General features: G+C 52.0%; 1 protein-coding gene across 1 annotated transcript in view; it reads right to left on the bottom strand.

The window, feature by feature from the left end:
* CHST8 (carbohydrate sulfotransferase 8) overlaps nt 1–8,612 on the bottom strand; it is a 128,377-nt gene extending 119,765 nt beyond the window's left edge. The window contains exon 1 of the mRNA XM_032842014.1: nt 8,340–8,612. The gene's annotated coding sequence lies outside the window, so the exon portion shown is untranslated. The remainder of the gene's footprint in view (nt 1–8,339) is intronic.
* Nucleotides 8,613–26,926: the final 18,314 nt, after the last annotated feature.

Below are 26,926 nucleotides of genomic sequence, written 5' to 3'. Positions count from 1 at the left end.
CTCAGGTCATGATCTCGGAGTTCCGGGATCGAGTTCCGCATCAGGCTCCCAGCTCCACGGGGAGTCTGCTTCTCCCTCTGGCCTTCTCCTCAGTCATGCTCTCTCTCACTGTCTCTCTCTCAAAAAAATAAATAAAATCTTAAAAAAAAAAAATCCTTAGCCAAATAAATAAATAAATAAACTGTATCAGTCATCTGGAAAATAAAATTAAAACTCCAGTGACATACTCATGGGATGGCTAAAATGAAAAAAAAAAACAAAACAAAACAAAACAAAAAAAAAACATGGGCCCCAGGAAGTGTCGACAAGGGTGTGGAGCAACGGGAACTCTCAGAGCTAACTGGTGTCCGTGTGGGGGATTAACACAACCACGTCAGACAACCGACAGCACCTGCACAGGTGAACCTAAATGCGCCCCAAGACCCAGCAATTCTCTTCTCGGTCGATGCTCATTAAGGCGAGCACCTGTGCCCAAGAGACACGAGCCGGAATGTCCCCAGCAGCACTATTCACCACAACCCCAAACTCTGAGCAATCCCAGTGTCGGTCAGCCAGAGAATGAAGATGTACACCGGGGTACATTTGCACAACGGCATCCCACATAGTTGAGAGAACAAATAAACAAGGTGGGTGGGTCTCACACCCAGGGCCATAAGCCAGACCCCGGAGTGTACAGATTTTGGATTCCACTGACATCAAGTTCAAAGACAAGGAGAACCGATCAGTGCCATTCCCAGGGAGGATAGCAGTTAGCCGCGGTAGAGCAGAAGGGCCTGGAAGGGGACCGAGGGACTGCCAGGACACCGGTCACATTCCCAGTCCTGCTCTGGGGGCTGGTATGTAGGTCTTTGGCTTGTGGGATTTCACGACGTGGTGCACACAATCTCGGTATGCATACTGCGCTCAGAACAAAAAGTTTTCTGGGGCGCCTGGGTGGCTCAGTGGGTTAAAGCCTCTGCCTTTGGCTCAGGTCATGATTCCAGGGTCTTGGGATCAATCGAGCCCCGCATCTGGCTCTCTGCTCAGCAGGGACCTACTTTATCTCTCTCTCTCTCTCTGCCTGTCTCTCTGCCTACTTGTGATCTTTCTCTGTCAAATAAATAAAATCTTAAAAAAAAAAAGTTTTCTGATGGACTGAATGCAGGATGGGGAAGAGGCATGGATGGGAGCCTGTCTAGAAAGGGCGAGACTTGAGGGGGCACAAGCCAGTGGGGTCACATGTCCCCTAAGCCTCTGTCACGTTACCAGGCAAGGCCCTGATCAGTATGTATCCTTGCACCTGAGATAGAAAGGGACTCACAGACAGACCACACACCGGAGATAATAAAGATAATAACATGGCCACCAGGACATGGATTCTACTGTCATCACCATTTTAGAGATGAGGAAACTGAGCCTCTAGCCCACATGGTGACTAAGTGGCAAAGCTGGGATTTGAACCCCGGAGGTCGGACCCTGGGTGCTGGTTTCATTCAGAACCGGGGCTGGCTGCATGGGGGCAGGCAGAGAGGTGGAGCTGGTGGCCATTCATGGCTGCCCCTTGACACTTGAATTCACAGCAGAGGGACTGGTAAGAGGTAAATAAGAGGCCTAGATTGCGTCTTCCCAGAGATGAACAGACATTAAATGTGCAAACAAGACCAACCCTTGGGAAGGGAGATAACATCAGAGGACAAAGACGCCCAAAATCTGAACAGGAGAAGGCAAGACAGACCCAACAAGTCATCCACACCTACAGGACATCTGTGAGAGAAAGGCACGTGTGTGGCTGCAGTGTGGGACAACAAGGAGCCAGTGGCCACTGACCCCAGGCAGCTTCGGTGCCCAGAGCGCCACAACAGGACAGGGGACAGCCCGCGGAGCTCACCACCCATCACCAGGCCCCATGGCCACCCCACTCCCGGCCCAGACCGACCTTGGCCTGAAGGGGTTGGAATCAGACGTGGGAAAGCAGAGGGAGCTGTCAAGAAAAGCTCCTTGGACATCGCATTCAAATTGGACCCCGACGCACATAAGGAAAGGGGTTAAGAAGAAAATTCCGGTGAGGAAGCAGAGGGAGCCAAACCAGGTTGGCTGCACCCCCCTCCAGCTCAACCAGTAGAGACGTAGTACCTGCTCTGAGCACTGGCTCAAACATTGTAGACAGAGGGTTTGCATAATGCTGTGACTTGACCAGTGTAGACAGACTGCCTGAATTGTGTGCTGAGCCCAACCCGTATAAACAAACTGCCTGCATGAGGAACTGGGCTCAACCAACGTAGACAGATTGCTCTGCACGGCGGGCTCACCCCCGTCAGCTCTGGGAGCCAGGGCCTAATGGATAGGGTCCATGTCCGTGGGGGAAGGGTTAGAGAGCCCAGGCACGGGGACCATGCCCAAAGCCAGAGAGACTTTTGAGGGCTCTGAACCCTGTACAAAGTCCCGCAGAGAGTGGGGCTGGCCCAGACTGAATGGAAAGTCTCCGTGCTCCCACCCTAGACGCAGCCAGTGTAGACAGACCCCCTCCACCAGGCACTGGCTCAGCTGGCGTAGACAGAGTGCAAAGTGGAGCTCACTCTGCCTGCCAGCAGCCATCACCGAGTCCCTTCTCCGAGCTCATCGCGGCCCCGACAGCCAGAGCAAGCACTGTTTTTCACCAGCACGGAAACCTTCTCGTACGCTCCCTCAGCCTCCTCTGGGCCCGGCAGGCGGCTCCACACACAGAAGGACTGCAGTCAGTCTTTGCTGGACGCCCGGCACGCTCCCATCAGGAGCACAGGAAGCAAAGCCCCCCAGTCTCAGGGCTGGAGGGTCTCTGTGCTCACAGGCTTGGGCAGATGGGTCCTGTCCAGGGAGATGAGTCAGCCCCCAAGAAGAAGCAGCCTTGAGCGGGGGGAATGACTAGTTTGCCAAGTGTGAGTCAGTCTGGACTAGGGGCTGCTGACAGAGGGCTCTCCTGTGTCAGCTTCCCACCAATGAGCACCTGGGCACCTGGTCGGTGGTCTATGGTGATGAGGCAGCCCCCAGGTATCAGGGAGGGACAGTGTGGCAAAGGGTCCCAGTGCTGGAGGAATCAGCTCCCGAAACATCTGGGGCCAGAGGATTCATCTCTACCTCCGAGCATCCTCTCCTTGGCTCTCATCCCTCCTGTCCCTGAGTCTGGCCCAGCTGGGAAGGAGCTGGCTCAGGCCCAGCCGGAGTGAGGACAAGGTGACAGCGACCTGGGCTGTTGCTTGCAGCTCAGCGGCCGCTCGGCTCGGGGCCCACAGCCAGCAGCGTGGGCACCACGGGAAGCGGGGTGACTCAGAGCTGCTCCCCCCCACCCCAGCTCTGCAAGACAGAGCTGGGGGGCCAAGTGGATTGTGGGGATGCGGAGCGGAGCTGCAGACAGCCACAGGGAACTCGCTGACATCCGGGGAAGCTGGGGAGCTGTAAGTCCAGGGCAGAGCCCCCAGCAGAGGGCAGAAGCAGGTCTAGACGGGCTCCCACAGGGAGGAGGGGAGGAAAGAGGGCTGGAGTGAGGGAGGTGAGTCCTTTCCAAGTGCCGTCCAGCTGCCAGGGCAGGTTCAAGTGGGTGGCAGCTAAAGGACCTACCAGGGCCCCACAAAGCTAAGTGGGTGACACCCAGGCTAGGGCCACCTCTGGCCAGCAGCCTTGCAGGCAATCAATTCAAAAGGAGAGTGGACACAGAGCAGCTTGTCCTCACTGGAGAGATGGGGCACTGAACTGTCACTTACTGAGTCTCACTTCCTGCTGGGGGGCAAGGCAGCCGAAGGTCCAAGGACTTAGAAGAAAGCTGGCGGGCCATGTGGGCAGGGGCATAGAGGCAGCTGCCTGAGCCCTGGAGGACATGACCCGACCAGAGGAGACAGGAGCCTGGAATTCTTGATCTAGGGGTGCAGCTGGGGAGGTGGCCTCAGGGAACCAATAGCTCCCAGCGGCGATTCAGAAGTCAGGGTCCTGAAGGCCTTCCCAATCTCCCCATTGACACCAAATCCAGCACCAGAATCCCAGCAGATTCCCATGGGTCTGCTCCTCTTTAGGACCCCCCAGTAATTCCAGCAGGATTACTGCAGCTCCCTCCTCACTGGGCTCCCTCCTCTGCAGCAGCTGCTAGGGTCAAGGTCTAAGCTTCTCCCTGGCCTTCAAGGCCCTACATGGCCAGGGCTCTGGCTGTGTCTCCACTTGCATCAACCCCTCCACTCTGCTGGCCACATGGGCCTTCCCGCATGTCCCTCTCATGCATGTGCACACTCTGCCAGGCAAGCTCTCTCCCTCCCCCTGGCCACGCCCCTCCTTGCTTCTTAGCTCCAGGTTTGTTCCTTCAGACCTCAGCTGAAGCCTCACCTCCTCCGGGAGGTCCTCCTGACCCTCAGTCCCGGGCAGGCTACTCTACGATGCATCTCCGAATCACCCAGATGTTTCCTTTATCTGCTTGCACAGCCTAGAAACACACACGTATCGGTTACTTGTTTAGCAATGGCATCATCTGGCAGAGCGTGAATCAGTGAGTGATGAATCAGTGATGGGGGAGTGGCTATCCCCCAGGGGGAGGGGTCTCTCTTAGTTTAGTTTACTTTCTGTCCCCGGAGCCTGGCCCAGAGACAGACACTTGCTACCTGCTCCACAAGCATTCCCTGACAGCAGAATGGAGGACAGCCCCAACAGGTGGGACGATGGGAAAGTGGGATGGGGTCCTCTGGCTCCGGGTTTCAATGTTGACAACTCTCTTTAGTTCAAATAACTGTTGCTCACCAGGGCCACCTCTGATAGCGGCTTGGCAGAGACAGGGAGCCTCACCCACCCCCACCCCCGCTCCCGCCCCCTGATTTCCCAGAAAGGCATGGCCCACCTTCAAGGAGGGGAGCTGGGATGCAGAGCCCCCACCCCTTGCCTGCGCACACTCTGACTTCCTGGCTTTCCAGATGGAATCAGAGTTACCTCTTGCTGTGTCCCCACCTGGACGCAGGCTCCCCCACTCTGCTGGTGGCCGAGGCTACATTTCAACCAGCAGGTGCCTGCTAGTGCCCCCAGATCGCAAATGACAAGTAGTTTTGTGCAGGGTAAAAGTCATCACTTGTTCCCACCACCGATTTGTAAGTCTCATCCTGGGCCACCGTGATTTACTGACCATGGGGTCCCACACCTTCCAGCTGGGAAGAAATGAGATGGCATCTCCCATGTCCCCTGCCACCTGACTGAATGCCCTGTCCCCTGGTTGTTTGAACGCAGGGGTTCCCTCTGCCTTGGGGCGCCCTTTTCCCTGGAGGGAGGGAACACAACCGCTCTGGAGTCAGACTAGTCCTGGCCCTGACTCCAAAGACAGTGCCAGGGAGCCTACTGTCCCCATGCTGTCACCGCACAGGATCCCTGCTCCCAGCAAATTTCCTAAGGCTCCAGGACACCATCTCCCGATTTCACACCCAGACAACTACCTTCAATTTTTTTTTTTTTAAATTTCTCTCTGTCCCACAGCAGGGCCACAATGATCTCACTGGGCCAGCCCTCCATAAATCTCCTGTTTCTAACTCGTTACCTTCTGACTAGCCGAAAGGCCAGGGCTCTTGTTTCACATAGTGCTTACTGGCTCTAATGGCCACAGCCATTCATGAAGGTGCCGCCATACCCTTGGTCCACTATCCTGCCCACAGGCTCCCTCCCTGCTCCACATTTTCCCCAAGGAGGCTGTCACACCCACCCGGGGGAATCAGGGAAGCACAGCAGGGACAGCTGAGACAGACATCTCCCACTCCAAGTCAGGCTGCCGGCCAGAGAAGGGGGCCCCCGTGCTTCCCACCAGCCCGCACAAGACTCCAGCACCCATGACAGGTGCCTCCAGCCGGATGCATCAGCAAATCACAATAAAAGCTTTCAGCGCCCATGGCTTCAATCAGCAAAACCACAAAAAGCCTATCAGGTCGACGCTGGCACAAACTCTGAGCAAAGAGCAGAGAGGGAGTCTGCCAGGGCGTTTCCAGTCAGGAGACTCTGACTTCCCACCTTTTAAGTGAATCCCAAGCAAATTCTGCAAGGAGCTCACCAGCTCGCTTTCCCAAAGACCGTACAACCATACGGCAAAAAAAAAAGAAAGTCACTACTAAACTTATCCCAGACTTATTAGCTTACATAAACAGACATTTGAATAAATGTTTAAAAAATGAAATTCCCTTGATACTCTGTAATCAGTAAATGTTCATTATGGAAACACAGCAAATATGCAAGAAATTTCCCAAGTGGTATTCTGGCTACAAGATTAAAAAGGCATCTCAAACGGCAGGCTGAGTTACAAAGCCTCTTCCTCCGGTCACAATCTCGCAAAGCTTTGCCAAGCCCAGAAGGTCAGACAAGCCTGCTCCTCTCCCAGCCGGAGCCAGTGAAAATCAGCCCATGATTCTTTGGCCCGCTCAGGCGTTTTATAAATGAGCCCCCACCTCACCTGATTGATGTCTCTCTATAAATAATTAATCCTTGACCTTGTTTTAAGGAAAGCCTTGACTTTTTAATTTGGGGTCTTTTTAAAAATCAATACCAGGGGAACATAATTCACTCCGTGGAGTTTGATTCCAAGTAAATAAATAAATAAGCCGCCCTACTGGTGTGTCTTGGGGTGCATGGGTTAGGCAGTGAATGGGATAGGGCCTGACTTGAGGTTCTCTCTGTTCAGATGCTATTACATTGTTGACCGTCCTATGAAACTCAACCTCTCACGGTCTGCATTTTATTCCTCCTGTGGGTCATTTCACAGAGGCAAGTCTGATGAGGGCTCTGAAGTGTGTCTTTACTCTGCCTGGGAGGGCTCCTCGACCCTGCCCTGCCCTACCTGGTGGGCAGCCTGGATTTTAAAAGGGTCTCCTACAGGGAGCAGAAGGTCACCTCTTCCTGCAACCTGTCTGCCTTGCCTTTGGGACAGGGACAGAGGGTGGCCAGGAGAGGCCATAACAGTTGGGAAAGTTTAAAGAGGGTTCAGCCACTCTGTTCCAGAGGCTGCCCTGCTCTAGAGCAGGACTTGAGAAAAGTTCCCCACCCATAGGCAAGGGTCAAGGTGAACTGGGGTGTGAAAGGTTACCCCCCCCCAAAACGTGGGCTTGGTAGTGCAGCTTGGAAGCATCCCAGAAGTGGGGAAGGGGCCAGTCTGTCCCTTCCTCCTCTGCCACCTCCTCTCCCACCATGCACCCCACAGGGGCTGTGGTCCCTTCACTCAACCACTTTCCACCCCTGCTCTGCTGCCGGGCCAGACACAAACCACCCTCCCGCCCATTCTCCCTAGCGTAGTCAGTCCCAGCTGCGCAGGGTCCATCAGGGAGGCGCCCAAGGACCCGAGAGCCACCCGATACCGGAGACGGATAAACACTGGGAACCCCGGGATCTGCCCCTACTTCTCAGTTAGAGCAGCCCCGCAGCGAGTGCTCCCAGCCCAGGGCGTTGTGCGGCTGCCGGGCCAGCCCCGGGTCGGGGTCCCGGGCCCTGGGATCCACATGTAGGGCCAAAGTTAGGGCGACAAGAGTCCCGCGCCTGGGAAGGGAGAGGGGTCCCCTCCGACTCAAGCGCCAACACCGGCACAACCAAAACCCTCCAACGCACCTTCGCCTGGCGGCGCCGGCCTGTACAGAGGTCAGGGCTGGCGGGCAAAACTGGCAGCTAGCAGCTGGAGTTGCAGCCGCCGCCAGAGCTCGGCTGGGTCCCGCGGCGAAGCAGATCCTTCCCGCGCCCACCCGAGTCGCCCCAGGTTCGGACTCCCGCACTCCCGGACACTCGCACGCGCACCCCTTTGCACGATCACTGACGCACACACACTCGCCTCAAGTACAAAACAGGCCAGTGCCCTGGAGAGTCGCGGGGTGGAGACGCGCGAGACGGAGCGCGGGGGCACCTTCCACCGCTCGTTGGGAAGCCCAGGCAGCTCCGAACTCCTCCCCCGCCCCTGGCCGCCACCCGCCCCCGAGTCCCGGACTGGAGCGCGCGGGAAAGCCCTGGGCGCCTCGGGCGCTTCAGCCCGGCCCTCTCCGCCGCTGACGCCGCCTCCCCGCGCCCGGCACCCAGAGCTGGGAAGAAGAGCAGAGCGTCCGCGGGGACCGAGGGAGCCCGAGGGCTGCAGTGCACAGACGCGCGGCGGCAAGTAAAAGCCATGGAGCAAAAGTCTAATTAAAGTTCCCGCTACTGGAGCGGGTCCCCGAAGCGCTGCCGGACCGGAACCCCGCGCGCCCTATCTCCGCCCGCGGCTTCCGACGCTTAACCGTGCAGCTTCTCCGCGCCGGGACGCAGTGCAGTCGCGGGTCCTCCCGGGACCTTTCGGGGCGCCCTTCCCGGCCGGGAGCTGCACAGGGTGGGAAAGGGCTGGGGCGGGGGCACAGCGCACTTACCTGGCGCAGCCGGCACTCGCGGGGCCGCGGGCGCCTCCAGCCCAGGCTCGGTCCTCCACCGCGAATCCTCCGCTCCCGGGCTCCGGGCTGCAGGGAGGACCTCCGCCCCAGCTTGGGCCCGGGGCCTCCTCCCGCTCCGAGCTGAGCCCGGTGCGGTGGGTGAGGCGAGCGGCGCGGGCCGGCAGCCAGAGCGCGCAGGAGAGGGAGGGGGAGAGGGTGCGGTGGTGTGTTCTTCCTCGGCCCCGGGCCCGGGTCCGTCCCCTGCCTCCCACCTCCCGGCCCCCACTGTCGGCCTCTCCTCTCCGCACAGAACCGTCAGATCCTCCTAGCGCGCCGGGAAGGCTCCCAGCGAAGTGCGAGCGGAGCCTCCGGCAAGGCTGGAAATAACGCCGCGCCCGCCCGGCGCCCCGCCCCCGGCCTGGGCCCCGCCCCGCGGTGGCGGTGGCGGCGGGGGCCGGGCCGGGAGGGGATCACTCCTGCGATCCGCGGGTCCCTCCCGGGAGCTCGCGGGCGCCGCGCCCACGCGCGCTCTGCGGCTCCGGCGGCCGGCCCCACTGGCCGCGCGCTTCGAGGGAGCCTCCGCTGGGCGCGGTCCAACGGCCGCGGGGCTGGGGGCGGTGGTGTGGGGGGCCGCGCCCGTCTCCCGGGTTCCCTGAGAGCCGGCTTCGGGGCTGCCACTTGGCTCCAGAGCGCGGCCAGAGTGCTGCCACTGCCTCGGTGGGTCGCACGCCGGCGCCGACCTGGGAAAATGACTAGGCGTCACCGGAGCGGGCCGTGACCACGGCTGGGCAGGGGCGCGCGCTCGGGACCGGCCGCTGCGGGGGCGCGGGGCTGATGAAACGCTGAGGATCGGCCCCTAGCAGCGTTCTGAGGGGATCACTGGGCTACAGCCTCAGTGAAATTTGGTCAAGGTCTTGGGCGGCCTTGGTCCCAGGTGTCTCCACCCATCCCCAAATTCCTGGGGCTCTGGATTCTGCTGAAAGGACCCATGACCCAGGCTCTTTCTTGAGGGCTACCTCCTTGAAGTGCTTGTTGAGTCAGGTGCTGAGATTTGGGGGCTGAGGCGGGGTTCGTGAACCCGGTCACCCTGGGTCAGCCAGCTTCTCCCTATACACACCCTCGACAACATGGGAGAAAGGGGCAGAGCCACAGTCACGGAGCACCAGGACGGAGCCCGGATGGGAAGGGGGGAGAGGGAGCTCTGACTCCAGTCCTGTTTTTCCTGAAAAGGGGCAGCCCCCACCTGCAGGGGGCAAACAGGTGCAGGGAAGGAAGGCGGGCTGGCTTCTCCCAGGAACCCGAAGAAGCTGTAAATAAGTCACTTCTTAATCTTGATGGGACCCCAGTATTTTCAAAAACCTGCCCAGAAAGCTTTAGTAAAATAAAGGATGTTCACCCATCTCTCATTTTATCTGCAGTTTGGTCTGGCTTGACCACTCCGCCCTGCTGAGAGTGTGCGATGGAGCTGGGGAGTGAGGTGGACTCATGTCATGGCCTTTGATTGATCAGAGAGGGAAGGACCTGGGGCAGCCCTAGCAGGGTGCAGAGCTGCTCCTGGGGAAGGCCAGGGAGCCCCCAGCAGTAGAGCTGCAGAAGGCCTAGGAGGCAGCCAGCTTAGGAGGCCCCAGGTGAGCTCAGCACATTCGGAAAGAGAACACCGAAGGTGAGAAGACAGACTTTAGCACACCAGCACTACCACAATCTTCCTTAATTCTTGCAAGAACATAGTAGACACTATCATATCCATTTTCCAGTTCAGGAAACCAAGGTACAAGGATGCCACAGGGTTCCCGAAGTCCATACATCCAGCGGGTGGCAGAGCCAGGGCTGAGCTGCTGGTTCCAGAGTGGAGTGGGTTCAGTGGGCTTCCCTCTCCAAGATTCCGAGTTCAGAGACCGTTCCAGACCCAGGGTGCTAGGCCTAGCTGTGTTCCACTGCCTCCGTGTTACTTGTGTTTGCATGTGAGGGTTGTATATGGGCTGAAACTGCCCTGCTCCTCCTCATTCGGGTGCAGATTGGATGGACGGAATATCAGGGACAAGGACGCAAGGGTCAGGAGGGACAGGGCCGTGGCATCTTTATCCAGCCCGTGACCAAAAGCTATCAGAGCAGAACAGGAAGAAAGATGATGAACAGGGGCACGTGGGTGGCTCAGTGGGTTAAGCTTCTGCCTTCAGCTCAGGTCATGATCCCAGGGTCCTGGGATCAAGCCCCGAATTGGGCTGTCTGCTCAGCAGGGAGCCTGCTTTCCCCTCTCTCTGCCTGCCTCTCTGCCTACTTGTGATCTCTCTGTCAAATAAATAAATCTTAAAAAAAGAAAGAATGAAAGACAGTGAACAAAGGAGAGGTTGAGGGGCTTTAAGTGAGCAGAAAGCTACTTGCCTGATGAGCCCAGAGAGCACTGACCCTCTGAAACCCCCCTTGCCCCCATACCTCCAGCCATCTCTCACCACCCAGAGGCCTGGCCACTAATTGGGTGGGCACCTGCCGAAGAAAGCTGATGGTCCAGGGAACCTTTTCAGTACCAGGCACACTCCTGTGGGAGAATACACACACACACACACACACACACACACACACACTCAGCAGGCAGCTGGCAGGGAATGGGGAGAGGAGTTTCCATCCCCTGAGCCCAGCCTTACAGCCAGAAGGAGGCTCTGAATCACAAGTCCACTGGATGAGTCCACACCAGCCCTACTTCCATGGGACGACTCTACACAGGCTTTATGAGAACCAAGCTAGCAGCAAGTGGGGCCGGTCAGGCCCTCCCCAGAACTCCGCGCATTGCATCTGTGTGCAGTGATCCTCCTGGGAAGGACGGTTTTTCCATTAGCGTTTCCAACTGTACTTATTAGCACTTATTTGCATCTAATATTCAGGCAGACATTGCTAGGCATCAACAATGCTGCATTCCTTTGGCATAGGCGAGATTTCCAATCTTTCACTCAGACTTCCTTCTGGTTTGGAGAGGCCCTCGGGGAAATCCCCAAATCGGGCTCAAGGCCCCTGGCACCAACCTGCACTGTGTTTTCCTTGTCGGGATTTGCCAAGGGCTGTGTGCCCTTTTTTGAAAGTCAGGCTCGGCCTCTGCAGCAAGAGAGGCGGAGAAACGCTGCATATTCCCGGCATGAAGCCCCGTGTGCTCGCTTGCAGTGTGTGTCTCCGCGGAAAGATGAGTGGCAAACTTCTCCCTTTGCATCCCAACGAAGGTAAAAAGACATTTGCATTAGATCACCCCGGGAGTCTACAACCCAAGCCCCGAAAGAGGTCAGGGAGAGGTCCAGAAGCCACTCTATTTGCTGCCAAAGAGGCGGGAAGAGGGGGCCCGGCCAGGTTTGGCCTACGGTGGCAGGCAAATCCCCCCTTCCCTGGGCTGGCAGGCAAACCACCCCACCCCACCCCCGCCACGCTCCCTGGACTCTGGGCTCCCACGGTATCCGCTGGAGTACAGATCCTCCCCTCCTAACCTTTGGGTGGGGAGTTGAAGGCAACACAATGGGGAAGCACCTTGTATTTCAAGAAGGGCCCATAAGCCCATGGCAAGACTGTGTCCTGAGTCTTCAACTTTCCGTTCTTTGTGAACCAGAGTACCTTTCTGGGGAAGGGAGGGGAGCCATCTGGAGTGGCAGGTCCAGGAACCCCGTCTGGATGGGAGCCCTTCTCCAGGCACATAGCTGCCTTCCCCAGCTGCCTCTGCCATGGCCTCGGTGTGGGACCGGGGCCAAGCCTTTCCTCCCCATTTGAACAGTAAGGGGGGGGGGTTAGACCAGGCTCTCGAGACCCCTCCAGGCTTGTGCTGTAAAGCCACAATTTCTAAAAATTCCTCCCCCGGAGGGGAGGCCCAGGGAGGTTCCCTTGATCACCTGGGACCATATTGGATAAATGTCCCTTCACTGCCCCTGTTCCTCCATTCCCTGTGACCCTTTTCATTTTCTGTCACCCCTTGGGTTTTGGAGAAGCTGGAGGGAATGGGTCTCTTTGTTCCCTGCTTTGTTGAGTCACCTGCAAATTTCCTGTTGCCAGCGCGTCTGGGGAGAGACCTCTACACCAGCAGTGCCACTGGGCTCCCAGGCAACCCCGCATCCTCCATGCCTGTTGCAAATTCTGAAATTCCACCATCATTAAAAATACTTCCTTTGTGAAGAGTAGGTTTCCGAGGCAGGCTAAGGTGACACCAGTGTCCATCCTTAGCACGAACAAGAATTGATAAACAGATAGGGGTTTCTGAGTAGCACGGAATAACAACGTGGCTAACTTGAGAAAAAGAGGAGGACTCCTGGAAAGGACACTGGAGGTGTTTCACAGAGTGGGGATGGGGAGCAGAGCATCCAGGAGGGAGGACAGCAGCTCCCTGGGGGTGGGGCTGGGGGTCAAGGACCTCTGGGGTCTGCAGGAAGGGCTGCCCTCCTCCCCAGATCTAAGATGAGCCGATCTGCAGACACGCCCCTGTTGACCCCAGAGCCCAAGAGGGAGCCAGGCCCAAGTCCAAGTCCAATCCAGCCCATCCATGCAGACTGGGCTCAGAGCCAGCCTGGCTTTGTTCTTGAGGTCTTGCCAAGCTCAAGTTCATTTTGGTGCTTCTTAATTAAAAAACAAAACCAAACACAAAACCAAACACAAACAAAACACCACTGGGTTGGGCTGCTGCCGATTGTTCCTTCAGTCCCCACAGATCTCGAGCCCGGCCCTCCTCCGGCGGCCTGCCCAGGAGATGGGAGAGGACACTCAGGTGGCGGGGTTCACTGCGGGAGGGGGTTCTGTAGGACCAGGTAAGCCCCGAGCATAAGCAATGGAGATTTTTCTTTTTTATTTGGGGGAAAAGAATTTAAAGTTCTGGAATATTTTTATATCACAATTCAATAAATGCTCTTTCCTTTGGTCGAAAATAACTCAGTATTCACGTCACACGGGACGGGGCTGAAGTTGACTTTTTCACTGTCAGTCAAAGAAGGTGGGAATAGGCTTGCTGGGGGCAGTCTTCTCTGCCTCCGATGGTAAAGAGTTTGACTTCTCTTGCTTAGGCCGGATTGGCACAACTCGGCCAGCTGTCATGAGGCTGCTGGTCGCTCTTCAGAGCATAGTGCGTCTAGGTCTCTGAGCCCCGCCCAATGCTCTGTCGGGTCTGAAAAGTGGGGGGGTCCTCTCAGGGCAAGATTTTCTTCAGCCCAGAGCGCATTTCTAGAACTCCTCCCCCCGACCAAGGGTTGTAAATCCACTTATCTTGCCATCCCGTGGCAGGGGAAAGTGGGGCTTAAGTTGTCTTTTGAGTTCCTGAGCTAGCTAAAAGCATGTTTTTAAATGCAAATGTGAATGCTATTGTACCTCTAATGCTTGGTATTAAGAATTGGGTTTGATGATTTTGAAAGGAAAGAAAGGATTGTTTTGAATAGGAACACTCTAGAAACATTCATCCGATGCCCCCAGGAGCATGCCAGCGGGGGAGGATGTGCACCCTGGGACTTCCCCGATTCGGGAGGTATACAGTCAGAGGAGGGCCAAGACGTGACAAGGAGACGGAGGTCACGCATGGGGCAATTTCACAACCAGGTTGGGGGCCTCGTGCTGGAGGAGCCACAGGTCTGTGTCCTCAGAGCCAGAATGCCAAGGGGTCACTCAGGTGGGTACCAATCATTGTTTGCCCCCCAGAACAGACACTCTAAAAATCTCCCCAAAGCCTTCGGTTATTCTCAAGAGTTGCTCAGACCCTTTTAGGGGAGGCAAGTTGCGCCCCAATCCATGTGGGCGGCCCGAGCAGAGATGGAAATTCAGCGACAGGTACTACCCTGCGTCTCCAGGCGGTCCTGAGCAAGTGGTATTTTCACACTGTGCCAGAAGCCCACACAACGCCTGGCAGCAGGAATCTCTCCACCGGGACTGAAAACAAAAGCCAGTTGGAGGATGCATCCAAGGAGACGAGACCAGGAGGAGCCCATCAATCAGGCAGCCTGTCCCTCTGTGGGACACACAAGGGCATCAGCTCAGGAATGCCTCTCCCCCTCCAGCGCCTGAGCTGCCCGCTCCTCTGTGGGGAGACATCGCCATGGGGTCATCCTTAGAGGAGAGTGCCCAGACCCTTGTCCTGCAGGTACCCTCAGAGGGAGAAAGTGGAAAAGCCAGAGGGGGTTTGGTTCCGCAGACACTCCAGGGGTTCTCCAAACTGCACACTGGTAATGCCAAAACGTCCTGTCGGTGTCTCCTCTTCCACGGCCAAGGGGTCACTGAAAGCCAGCCAGCCACCCAGGAAACCATCCTCCCAAACCCTGCTGAGCCATCCCCTCAGTGCCAAGAAGGCGCCAAGGTCACCAGGCTTTAGAAGCAGTTGTCCTGATTCGCGGCAGGTTTGTGGGGGCAAGGGACATCTCCAGCTTCCTCAGGATTCCCAGACGCAGGAGTGATCTGAGGGGACAGAGTTGGACACCAGGAGGAATGGAACCCTGTCAGTGAAAATAGCAGGCGGTACAGCAGACACCGAGATAAACCCCTGCCACTTCATCGCTGAGTTCTCCCAGAGCCTGGGAAACTTCATCCTGTAGGCAGAGCCTGAGATGCTCTGGGGTTCAGAACACTGCCCGGTGGCGTCCTGTCGGTGGCTATGGAAACACTGAGCCACTGCCTCCCTGTTGGCTTTCGTGCTGGAGACATCCTGCTGTCAATGGTGTTTAAAGTTAGGTTCTAAAAAAAAAAAAAAAAATACACAAGACAACCCAAATCTCCTCTTTTGACACCACCCGAAGGGCCTTGTGGCATGAAGGCAGCCCTGCAGGTCCCAGCACGGAGCCTGTCACACTCTGTTCCCCGTCCCTGTCCTCAGACAGAGCTTCCTGTCTGTTTGCTCTCCGCAGTGAGGGCTGGGGCTCAAATGAGTCCTCCCTCTGTGCCTGTTCCAGGCTCTGTGCCTTGTCCCAGGATTTGGGGGGTGGGGTGGGGGTTGGGGTGGGGGCAGGGCAGGGGCCCCGCTCTGTCCTGGTTAGAGGTGTGCTGACAGGACGCACCAGCTGGAGGCAGGCTCGAGGGTGAAGCCGCAGCCTCTTTTTCAGGTGTCTGGAATGAACCGCCTTTAGACAGAGATGGCCCAGCAAACGCTTTGCTGAGGGACTGCTGGGGCCAAGATGAGGGGAGGCAGTGGGGAGAACAGCTCACAATGAAGGAATAAGGCAGACAGACAGACAGACTAGAATGCAAGGCAGATTATGGTGGAGCTGTGAGAGAGGTGTCCAAGTGGTCTTCCCTGGGGCATCAGGGAGGGCTTCACAGAAGAGGTGGCGTATGACCTGACCTATCTCACTTGTCCTGTCCTCATTCATAAGACTTCCAGCCACGAAGGACCACGGATGGTAATTCCATATATACTCGGTTAAACACAAAGGATATTCTGGTACCTACAGATAAAGGACTCTCATGTTCTTGCCCAGAAAAAGGATAGACTCTACATGTAGAAAACGCGGTTGCTGAATTTGGGAAAACAAACCTAGCATTCAGGAAAGACAGTGTCTAGGGGAAGCAGCTAATCAATTGGGGCCCTTTGAGGGAATAAAGGGGTGTGTAGACAAGAAAGACAAACGTTTCATTTGTGTAGAATAAAATCGTGTCTCACCAAAGACTATGAAAAATATGAAGCTAACATCATTCTATTTTTGTTTTGTTTTGTTTTTTAAAATATTTTATTTATTTATTTGACAGACAGAGATCACAAGTAGGCAGAGAGGCAGAGGAAGGGAAGCAGGCTCCCTGATTAGCAGAGAGCCTGGTGTTGGGCTTGATCCCAGGACCTTGGGATCATGACCTGAGCTGAAGGCGGAGGCTTTAACCCACTGAGCTACCCAGGCGCCCCCCCTCCCCATTTTTGAAAATCATCAGCAGGTTATACTATATGAGAGGTGTTTGAAACAGACAAGGCTCCTGGAGCACAGCTTTGCGTCCATCTTGGGCTGTGTTTGCCCCAAAGCAGACCCAAGACAAGCTTATCCAGGTGCAGGGAGTTCATTTCAGAATGATCTCAGGCAGCACAAAGCAAGCCCATGGGTGGTACCAAGGAAAGCTCTAGAAAGAGAAAAGGAGAAATGTAGAAGTTCAAGAGATGGAGAAGTTGGAACTGTCTCCCGGGTTGAACTCAGATGCAGTGAGAAGATCAACAGGGACTGCTACAATGTCATGATCAGCCCCTAACACTCCACCCAAATCGCCAAGGTCACCAGGCTTTGGAAGCAGATGACTTTGGAAACAGATATTTACGTAGTTTTTCTCTTCTGGTCTGCTTGTGATATACCATGCTTCAGTTATTGAAAGTTCTTCCTGGGGCAATTAGTGGTATAATTTTGAATATTCTTGAATCCCCTAAAATGGAAAAGCCCAACTAGATAGGGAGACCAAAGAGTGGGGAACAGTCACAGTAAAAAGAGTGGGTAATGTATCCTTCCCAAACATCAAAATAGTGACAAAGGGAAGAAATGGGGTGCCTGTCATGCCCGGGAACAGAAGCACCCCAAAATATCCAATAGGAGTTCACCGGAAAACACTGGACTGCAGTTTTGGAACGGTAGCTGAAACTGGGAGGCATTTTGCCCACTGCTACAGTGTGTAAGTGCGAAGGTCATTAGGTAAGTACATTTAGGATGGAGAGCCTGGCCCCTGGGAACTCCTGAGGCTGACCAGCCAGGTCTTCCTCCCCGGACAGGGGCCCCACACCGAGCAGAAACTACTGAGAGAAGGATCAAAATTGAACAGAGCAGGAATAGAGAGGAAGCAAACAGAAGATCCAGATGAAAGAGGGAGACATACCTTTTAACTGCATGAAACGAAACAGGGAGCTTTGTGAAGTTAGAATGCTGGAAGTTGGAAAAGCTATCTCGAACGAAACCTCCTTTTAAAAGCTCAGAAAAATTAATTTCACCTTTACAAAAATGAGCAGCAGAAAGGGATCAAGGTCAGATCCCACACAAAGTTGTTTTAAGAAAAAAGAAAATAAGCAGTAGAATGCTGTCTCTACAGACAAGGAAAAGCACACCAGAGAGAAATGCCTACCAAACAAGTAAAGACCTATAACGTACTATTCCAGAAAAAGCGAAAATAAATTAAGAAAATGATATATGAACAAACAGCATAAATCAGAAATGGAAAAGCTCAGAAGTGAAATGACAAACTGAAGAAAGAGTTGGGTCTAAAAAACATCATTTTGAGACAGTAAATTGGAAAGAATACAAGGATGGGTAAACATGATGGAGAATGCCTTAGAAGAAGAAGAGGATGGGAAAACATGGAAATTTCTAGAGATCAAAAATAAAAATGAGCACGGGGTGCCTGGGTGGCTCAGAGGGTTAAGCCTCTGCCTTCAGCTCAGGTCATGATCTCCGGGTCCTGGGATTGAGCCCTGCATCAGGCTCTCTGCTCATTGGGGAGCCTGCTTCCCCTTCTCTCTCTGCCTGCCTCTCTGCCTACTTGTGATCTTTCTCTGTGTCAAATAAATAAATAAAATCTTAAAAAAAAAAAAAAAAGAAATGAGCACAATACAAAGAATATAAGAAAAAGTGACCTATCCTGAAGCTAGGTAAAGACCATCCAACACACAGAGAATAGGAGTCCCCAAAGGGAAAAAAAATGAAATTGGGGAACAGAGCAAATACCAAAAGCTGTATTTCAAAATAATCTCTCAGAAATAAGGAAGGGCGAGATTACGTAAGGAAAGTTCACACCAGATTCCTGAAAATATTGACCCAGAGTTACCAAAACCAAGGCGTAATTTTAGTTTAGTATGAAGGTTTAGAGAAAAAGAAAAACCCTTGAGTACCTAAGCGAAAATAGCACAAGATTCAGAAAATGGGATTATCGTCAACTTCTTGATGGCAACAGGTGCCACGAGCAAGTAGAATACTCTATTTAAGATACTCAAGAAAATAAAATGTGAACCAGGGATCTTACATCCTGCGAAACTGTCAAGTGTAGAGGGTACAAATTCACATCAACGTGCATGAATTCAGGAAATATGGACCCCATGAGAACCTCCTGAAGAATCTACTAGAAAATGAGCCTTGGAGACCCAAGGTGACCAGAGGGACCTTGCCATAAGGATGTGAACATGAAATATAAATTGTCTATAGAATTAAGAATAAATGAGGATTATGGGCATCTGGCTGGCTCAGTCATTAAGCATCTATCTGCCTTTGGCTCAGGTCACAATCCCTGCATCAGGCTCCCTGCTCAGCAGGGGGCCTGCTTCCCCCTCTCCCCCTCCCCCTACTTGTGTTCCCTCTCTTGCTGACTCTCTCTGTGTCAAATAAATGAATAAAACCTTTAAAAAAAAAAGAATAAATGAGGATTAAAGGGAAAGAGTGGAATGTATGATGGCTAGATGTCTGATGGTATATAGTTACATGACAGCTATCTATAAAGAGGAGGGATAAGGGAAGGAGGTAGCACAGGGAAAAATGTTACCTGTTGTCAGTGATGATGTTGATTAAGGAAGTATTAATGTTTTGCATGGAGGCTGTTGTGGGTGTGACAGAATAAGGTAAGAGCCATTGCTGGGTATGCTGATTTGTCATCCCCTGTGCTATGAGTCTGGGGTGAGAAAAAGGAATTCAGGTATAAAAATGATTTTAGGTGAACACCCAATAACTCTGAATTTGAATTTAAGAATCGGTATTCATTCATGAGGTTTCTAATCTTTTTTGCAACAATTCATAGAATTTATTTTTTAGAGCTGTTTTGGGATTGCTACAAAACGGCATGGAAAGTACAGAGTTTCCCCTAAATCCCCTCCCCACACACTCACTCTCCCCTATCCTCAACATCCAGTGGCCATGAGTACATTGTTGGCACAACAATCAACGTACCAACATTGACCAACATCAACCCAAGTCCATTGCTTACTTTAGGGCTCACTCTATGTTGTATATTCTGTGGATTTTGACAAATGTGTAAGAACCTGTATTCACCATTATAGTATCATACAGAACAGGGTTTTTTTTTTAAGATTTATTTATTTATTTATTTGACAGACAGAGATCACAAGTAGGCAGAGAGGCAGGCAGAGAGAGAGGAGGGGAAGCAGGCTCCCTGCTGAGCAGAGAGCCTGATGCGGGACTCGATCCCAGGACCCTGAGATCATGACCGGAGCCGAAGGCAGTGGCTTAACCCACTGAGCCACCCAGGCGCCCCTCATACAGAACAGTTTTACTGCCCTAAAAATCCCCTGTGGTCCGACTATTCATCCCTCCTCCTCCCCCTCTTCCCAATGACCCCAGGCAACCACTGATTTTTTTTTTCCTACCTCTACAATTTAGCCTTTTCCAGAATGTTACATAGTTGGAATCACAGGGATGTAGCCATTTCAAACTGGCTTCCTTCACTTAGCGACATACATTTAAGTTTCTTTATGCCATTTTGTGGCTTGATAGCTCATTTCTTTTTATTCCTGTGTATATTTGGGATAACGGACCTTTATCAGATATGTCTTTACAATATTTTCTCCCGGTCTGTGGCTTGTCTTCTCATTTTCTTGACGTTTTATGTTTGTTTTCTTTTGTTTGGCTTTAAAAGAGGGTCTCCATTAATAGACACCAGGACTTCTTGGAGAGACGGCTGATTTCTCCGGGTCTGATTTCTCCACGGCTGATTGCATCCAAGGTCTGGAGGAAGAAGTGTGTGAGATGAGCTGGGCACACCTTGTCACACCAGGAAGCAAGGAGGGGGACAGAGACTAAACAATTGTGTCAAACGGACATGGGGGCCATCTGCGAGAGGATCCCAGTGGCCAAATATGGAACTGTATGGGCTTCAATAAAGATTATAATTGTAATGGATTAAAACCCATCAAATATATTTAAACCTTTAATACATAGTACTTCTTAAAACATCATTGCCTTGGGGTGTCTGGGTGGCTCAATGGGTTAAGCCTCTGCCCTGGGCTCAGGTCATGATCCCAAGGTCCTGGGATTGAGCCCGCATTGGGCTCTCTGCTCAGTGGAGAGCCTGCTTCCCCCTCTTTCTCTCTGCCTGCCTCTCTGACTACTTGTGATCTCTCTCTCTCTCTCTGTGTCAAATAAATAAATAAAAATCTTAAACAAAAACACATCACCGCCTTCAGATGATAAGGGACAAATTTATTCTCTCGAAAACGGGTAAAGGAAAGGAAAGAATCAGACACATATCCTGTAAACTGTACCACTGTGTGGCCACATGGTAGATAAGCAGGACCTTCTCTTTATAGAAGTACTCAAGTTAACACATAAAAAAGAAACGTAAAATTAGGATATCACCATCTCGAACCCCCCAGTGAACGAACAGACCCAGGTATTGAGAGGCCAACAGCTGCTACTTTGGCAAAAAGAGAGACAAACGGACACCATGCACCTCCCAGTGAAAGAACACAACACCTGTGGTCTTGCCAAAATGACCGAACCTGAGGCTGATCCAAAGTCTGGGTTCAGCTGCCAATTTGCAAGAAATGCAGAGGAACACTCTTGAACTGCATCAAGGGTATCCATCAGCAGAATCCCGACAGCGGGAAGCTCTGGGTCAAAAAGCTCAGCTTCTTCAACAGATAAATTGTAAAGGAAAGAAAGGGATGGAGGGGAGAGGCCTATAGATTAAAAGAGACTCTTAAGACGGATCTGCTTTTCTACAACGGGCAAGAACACCTCATCCGTCTAGGAAGGCACACTCGAGCGAGACACTCTAAAGAAAGCGGGAGAATAGATTACTGTGGGAGTCAGCGGAGGGGTCTTTTCTGCAGGGAGGAAGGCAGCTGAGATTGCTAGGAGGCGTATGAGGGACTTCTGGGGACGTTGGTGAAGTTCTAGTCCTCGAGCCGGTGGTGGTCTTTATAATAACTCCTTAAGCTGTCTGTTTCTTTGGCTTATTTTTTTTTCTTATTTTTGTCTGTTTTATTTTGCAATCAAGAGATTCCTTTAAAACATTTCCTCATCCCACCGTTTCTTCTTCATTCTCCGCACGCCCAGGGGCGGTGGTTGTGGCCTTGACTGATTTCCCTTAGGGCTCTAGCTCTGGAGTAAGGACATAGTGTCAAATTAGAAAGACCCACTGACCCAGCAGGATATAAGCTCCTGGACGTCAGACACCACGGCTGCCATGTTCACGACTGTATTCCCAGCCGCACCTGGCATGTAGTAGGTGCTCAATAAATATTTGCTAAATGAATGCATGAGGCAGGGGTTTCACTTTGTCTGGGTAAAACATATAGAAGACACCGAGACCCTCCCACCCCTCCTCCCTCTTTCACCCCTTCCCCCTCCCCCGCCAAAGGCCGGGGTCCTCCCTCCTTCTGAGTCAGTCATAGTTTTATCTCTGAGGTCACTTCCTGACCCTTTTGGATGCCAGCCCTCCCCCTGGTTGGACGAGGTGGCTGTGGAGTCCCTGGAACCTTCTTGGTGACCCACATTTGTGAAGGCGTCTTCCAGATGAAGACCAGAGAGAGACTGGCCCGGCCAGGGGAGGGACGGGATATAGTCCTTTCTCTTTAATTTGGAACCAGTTTGGTGATCCTTTGGAGAAGCCAGGACTGTGACTAAGCATTCACCTTGGTAGCTGCTGAGAAGAAGCAAGGACATCGGTGGGCTCTGGGGCTCACAATGAGTTCATCCCAAAAATACTAGGGAAAGTCATTTCAGGAAAGACCTGTACTGATGTGTCCCATCTAGGCCCCCAACTGCAGCTCCTGGGAGTCCCCAAGAAAATCGGATGCCAGGTGTACCCACATAAGAACATAAGGGACCACCTTCGTCCTTGGACACCCAAATTCAGGGCATGTTTGGAAGGTAGCATCATTTAAGGTGATTTAGATGAAATTCAGATTTATAGAAAATTGCTGGGAATTATTTGCTTCCTCCCCGGTTTCGAGCCATTAAATGGCTCGGACAGCAGAGGCCAAAAGGTTAGTCATTATCCCAGCAGGAGAGGATGAAGGGCTCTTGAGGGTGATGCTCCTGTTTTCCATTTAATGAACAATTACTGAGCCTTCCCTGGGCACAGAGGGTCCCACTCCCAACCTGTTTCTCCCTTGACTTTGGAAGGGAGGAGCAGGCGGTTCATGGGCCAGGAGGCGCTGTTTGGTCACCAGCTGCCCCCAGACCACAGGTGCTGTCCACCCCTCCCCTCACCTCTATCTCCTCTCCAAGGGCAAGTGGCAGAAATCCCAGGGACTCCAGTTCCTACCCTCAGACCTCTGGGCCATGTCCTCCAGAGAATTGCACAAAGTGACTCACCCCAGTGAAGGGAGTTAGCGACTCCTAGTAAGTGTCAAGGCACAGAGTGACTAAGGCAAGCCCTCTCTTCACACAGCTTATCACCCAGCCAGCGGACATTAAAACCTCTGTGCTTGGGGAGTCTGGGTGGCTCGGTTGTTAGGCATCTGCCTTCAGCTCAGGTCATGATCCGGGGTCCTGGGATCCAGCGCTGCATCAGGCTCCTTGCTCAGCGGGAAGCCTGCTTCTCCCTCTCCCACTCCCCCTGCTTGGGTTTCCTCTCTCATTGTCTCTCTCTGTGCCAAAGAAATAAAATCTTTAAAACAAAAACAAAAACCTCTGTGCCTTACAAATTCCACAAATGGATGGAGGTTCCCCTTGTGTTAGATAAAAAAGAAAAGAAGAAGAAGAAGAGAATGGGTTAACTCCTATATCTCTCAGGTAACCCTCTTCTCCACCAGCTTAAGTACAATAAACCCATTTGAAGAGGACCGCTCGGGAAGCATAAAGTTTATTTCCCCGCATCATATAATCCCCCGTAATAGAAAACCAGTAATGAGGATGCCAGCGGCAGGTGCAAAAGGCAGGTTTACATCAATAGAAAATTCAATTCTAATTAATCTCTTCACAGCCAACATAATTGAGTCTTCATGGGGACCACTGGACTCACCCCCTGCCCCCACCTCACTGTTCCCTTTGACTGGCCTGTCTGGCCCTCTGCTGTGCTGGAATTTGCCTGGAAACAAAGGGAAAAGACGGTGCTGATACCATCTCAGGCGATGTGGGTTTGCAGTCTCTTTATTTCCATCACCGAGTTATTACTGACATCCAAGGCACTGAGCGTGGTCTCAGAGGCCTTCCCTGGGTATGTAAATAGCATCTTGCTTTGTTATTTATTTCTGAGCTCTCCTCTTTCCTCTCCTGCCCCCAGGGTTGGTTTCTTTCTTTCTTCTTCTTTTTTTTTCCAAAGGCATCACAAGGGTCACATCTCTCTTGGCTATCACAGTGCTCTCCACTTTTGCAGCATAAGAAAGAATTATGAGCTGGGCGAGTGCCTGTGTCCTGTGCGGGGGTGTATGTCTTGTCGGCCTCCCCGTCCTCCCAGGTTGAGGGGATAATTCACGCATGGGTGACAGCCAGTTTAAAAGCGATCACTGTGAAGCCACAAGAAAATGCCCAGGATTCATAAACTCCCAGTATTACCTCGTTTCATGTTTCCTTCATTGCTTTTTCTCTCCCGATGTTAAACTGGGATCATCTTCAGCACTGAGCAAACTTGCATCGGCCTCGTGTTTCAGACCAGCTCTGTTAATTAAAATGCTCCATCCGTGCCGATTTCCAATAGGTTTTCCTCCCAGCAGACGTGAACACACAACAGTAAAGCCAACACCAGACTTGGATTGGTCCTTCATGTCCACTGGTGAGCAACCGGCCAAGCAGAGGTGGGGTGGGGCCCTGCCCACCAGCCAAGGTCTGTCATGGAGAGAGGGAGCTGCAAATTTGACGACTTCCTGGAGGGAGGGACCAGGATCCCCATAATCAGAACGAGCAGGTTGCCAGGCAAGTGGTCTCCCACTTTGTTTGGGGTCTGGGATGACGGGGAAAACCCTGCACCTTCTATCTATTGCCAGAGGTTAAGTCTGGGTGTTTCTGCAGTGCCCGGATGACGCTCAGGCACCACCAGGTGGGGCTGTCGAACATCCGCAGGTGTGGGTGGAGCAGTCCTGCCCACCCAGCAGCCCATCCCCTGCATCGCTACCAGACTTGGCTTCTGTCGACTACCAAATCAAAGTCCCAACTGGGAATCCAGCACTGGGTTTGGGTAGAAGATCACGGTTTATCTCTTGTCCACCATCACTCTTGGACTTTGGTGAACCAGAAGCCAGGGACACTTGGTTTGCTTTCATGCTGATTGGAATCAAAATGACGAAAGGCAGCCAGACCGAGCAGAAAGCCCCACAGAATCAGGTGAGGCTTAGGAATGGGCTTGGGCTCCTTAATGGAGTTTGGGGTCAGCAGAACAAAAGGCTCTCTGCCAGGGCTGGCCCTCCCCCACATTGATTGCTCTGGAGGACTTTCACTCCATGCCCAAACACCTCACAGGGCCCCGGCCATCCCCCATCCACCTGCTCCCCTCTCTGCCCCAGGACTGTCCCTTCTCTTCTCACCTGTTAGCTGCCTACCCGCTCCTTGTTGGCCCTGCTGCAATGTGTGTTGAGCTGACTTCTCTTCTCTAGTCTCTAGATGCCTCTTGTTCTTCTTCTCCATGATGGCTGGATAGGGAGGTCCAAATAGCTCCCTTGGGGATACTGGGTGGAGGGTATGGGAGTGGGGAAGTGCCTCTATCACACTGTTCACTATCTCCCAGGCCTGCCCCCCAGACATCTCCCCCAACCTGGAGATGACCATGGTGACCCTAGACCTTTATGGGGCTGAGCCAACCAAAGCCAGGTAAAGGAGGAGGGGACCTGAGGGTACTTGACCACAGAAGAAGAAAGTCACCACCCCTGATGTGTGAGATGGGTTTACCCTAAAGCCTGGAGTCCTATCCTTTTGAGGCCTAGAGTCTTGAGTTTTTATGGGTACTAATTACATTACATCCAACAATCAATAACAGAAACAGGAACAAATCCCACAAAACCCCATCCCATCTTGGAGGTACAACTGAGAGTGTAGTTGTTCTTCTGGAAGGTGAGACTGGAGGGAGGTGGGGCCGTTAGCTTGGTTCTGTCACCTTTGAACCTCTTTTGGAGAAACATGAACCTTCGTTCTGGGTGTGCTCCCCAGGCGACGCAGGGCCCCAGGGTTTTAGGACGTAATCCAACAGAAGACCTAGTGTCCCTCATCACCAAGGGCACCAGCAGATACTCCTACCAGCTCCTGTCCTTATCACCACTCATCTGATGATTGTTGAAGACACCTCTGGTCATTCTGTCTCGGTCTCACCTCCCCATGGTATACCCTCCACGATGGCCTGAGCCATGCTTCCAAAATACAACCCGACCACACCAGTCTGACGCCCACCATTGCCAAGTCAAACCCATAGTCCCCACTGTAGTATTCAGTACCAACTTCTCCTTTCTCTGCACCATCCTGGAAACACATCACCACTTTCCTCCTTCACTCTGTTGCACTGAAACACCTTCCCCGCCACCCACTGCCACTCCTCCAAGCCTTCTCACAGCTGTAATGCCCGTTATCTCATAGCGTTCTGAGAGTCTTAATCTGTGCAATAAATCAAGAAAAAAAATAGATAAAATGATGGATAAAAGAGAAAAGAAGGGGGTGCCTGGGTGGCTCAGCGGGTTAAGCCGCTGTCTTCGGCTCAGGTCATGATCGCAGGGTCCTGGGATCGAGCCCCGCATCGGGCTCCTGCTCAGTGGGGACCTGCTTCTTCCTCTCTCTCTGCCTGCCTCTCTGCCTACTTGTGATCTCTCTCTGTCAAATAAATAAATAAAATCTTAAAAAAAAAAAAGAGAGAGAAAAGAAGGTAATTATTGGAAGATATGCTTTAGAAAAAAAAAAAACTTTAGAACATCAACAATAAAACAAGAACGGAGATCCATAGTTTCCCTAAACACAAATATACTTATATATTATACTTAAGTATAATTATATTATGTATTATATAATTATATAATATGTTATATAATTATATATAATATAATATAATATATATTATAAAATAATTATATATCAATAATTATATATATTTTATAATATATATTATATTATATTATATATAATTATATAATATATTATATAATTATATAATACATAATATAATTATACTTATATTATATTTAAATATAATGAAAAAAAATCCCATTTACCATAGCAACAAAAATATAAAATATCCAGGAATAAACCAGAAGAAATCTACAATACCTAAAAGAAAAACTCTACAAAACTGTACCGTCAGATATAAAATAAGAGTTTAATAAATGAAAATCCATGTTATGGCATAGGAAGACTTGGTAATAAAAATATTTCAATTTTCCCTAAATTAATCTATAAATGTAACTCTAATAAAAATCCCAGTAGGATTGAGGGGAAAAAACCTGATAAAATTCAACTGGAAGAATTCCAAATGGCCAAGATGAACCAAGAACTTTTTTTTTTTTTTTAGAGAGCAATGAAGGTAGACTTGGCTTACGGGAAATGAAAACAAATATGAAATGATGCTCATTACAAATGGAAACAAAAAGAATGACAGAACAGGAAAGAGTCCAAAGTGGCTTCTTACATATGTAGAACTTTGGGATGACTAAGAATAATGATGAGTACTTTTTAAAAAGATTTGATTTATTTATTCATGAGAGACGGGGAGAGAGAGAGAGAGAGGGAGAAGCAGGCTGCCTGCTGAGCAGGGAGCCCAATGTGGGGCTT

Source organism: Lontra canadensis, unplaced genomic scaffold (assembly GCF_010015895.1).
Source record: "Lontra canadensis isolate GAN:19392208 unplaced genomic scaffold, GSC_riverotter_1.0 scaffold125, whole genome shotgun sequence".
Taxonomy (NCBI): Eukaryota; Metazoa; Chordata; class Mammalia; order Carnivora; family Mustelidae; genus Lontra; species Lontra canadensis.
This window is presented reverse-complemented; position numbering and strand designations above follow the sequence as displayed.